Here is a 1,504-nt window from a genome sequence, read left to right as displayed (position 1 = left end):
AGATATAGATTAGATATAGATATAGATATAGATATAGATATAGATATAGATATAGATATAGATATAGATATAGATATAGATATGATATAGAGGAGCCTCTCCTATGAGCACAGGCTGGAGAGCTGGGGGTGTCCAGCCTGGAGAAGAAAAGGTTCCAGGGAGGCCTGAGAGCCCCTTCCAGAGCCTAAAGGGGCTCCAAGAGCTGGAAAGGGACTTGGGACAAGGGATGGAGGGACAGGACACAGGGAATGGCTTCCCACTGCCAGAGGGCAGGGATAGATGGGATAGTGGGAAGGAATTTTTGGCTGTGAGGATGGGGAGGGGCTGGGATGGAATTCCCAGAGAAGCTGTGGCTGCCCCTGGATCCCTGGGAGTGTCCAAGGCCAGGCTGGAGCAATGTGGACTGGTGGAAGGTGTCCCTGCCCATGGCAGGGGTGGCACTGGATTGACTTTAGGGTCCCTCCAACCCAACCCATTCCCTGAGATACAGCCAGGAATGAGCCCTGGGGCAGAGCAGCCTTGGCTTGGGAAGTGCCAGTGACAATTCTTGCTCCCAGCACTCTGCCACCAAGGCAGAAATCAAGTGCCCTGTGCCCTGCTCTGCTAACCCACCTCTCCTGAGGAGCTGACAGCTCCTGCTCCAGGTCACCCACTCGCATCCATCACCTCCTTCCTTCCCTCTCCTTCCCCCAGGAATTCTCCATCCCTGTGCAGAGCAGGTTAGATCTGTATCAGCTCTTACCCAGACCAGGCAACGGGGCTGGCAGAGAACCAGCTCAGCCCAGAACACCCCGAGCTGGGAGAGCTGGGAGCTGGCTCTCACTGCTGCCAGCACAAGGAATTACCTGGATTAACAGGCAGACCAAACCCAGCTATTCCTGTGCTCCTGTGCAGCAGCAAAGCTGCCCCACTGCCCTGATTTCTCACTGCCTTGGTCCCTCAGCGCTTGCTGGGTTTAGATTTGGCTGCTGCTGCTTCCTCCTGACCTCAAAAACTTCCACACTCAGCTTCACTGAGTCCCTGGAAAACATTTCCTCAGCAAGAAGTTTCTTTCGTTCCAATTTAGGTGCTGGAGGAAGAAATGAACAATGTAATCAAACCAAGCAGAGGCTCTGCAGAAGTGTGTTAATGAACATCAGGGCTTTGGGCTCAGGGTGTCTTTCACTGGGATATTATTGCTGGGACAAGCTAATAAATCTTATATACAGCTACCCACCAACCCTGTTTGATGGGATCTGATTACATACATGCCAATATCTAATTTCAGCTGCCAAATAACTGCAAGTCATTGGTGCCAGACCAGGACCCCCTCATTAATTAGAAGTCTCTTAATTAGGAGATGACCATTGTCCATCCTCAGCAGGTGAAACACCCAAAATTTCCACTGGTGTTTCTGCAGTAAAACCCAACCACCACCCTCCAAAATTCCACTGGTGTTTCTCCACTAAGACCCAACAACCACCACCCAAAATTCCACTGGTCTTTCTGCACTAAAACCCAACCA

The sequence above is a fragment of the Corapipo altera genome, unplaced genomic scaffold (assembly GCF_003945725.1).
Source record: "Corapipo altera isolate COAL_440 unplaced genomic scaffold, ASM394572v1 171, whole genome shotgun sequence".
NCBI classification, from domain to species: domain Eukaryota; kingdom Metazoa; phylum Chordata; class Aves; order Passeriformes; family Pipridae; genus Corapipo; species Corapipo altera.
Note: the sequence above shows the minus strand (reverse complement) of the source record.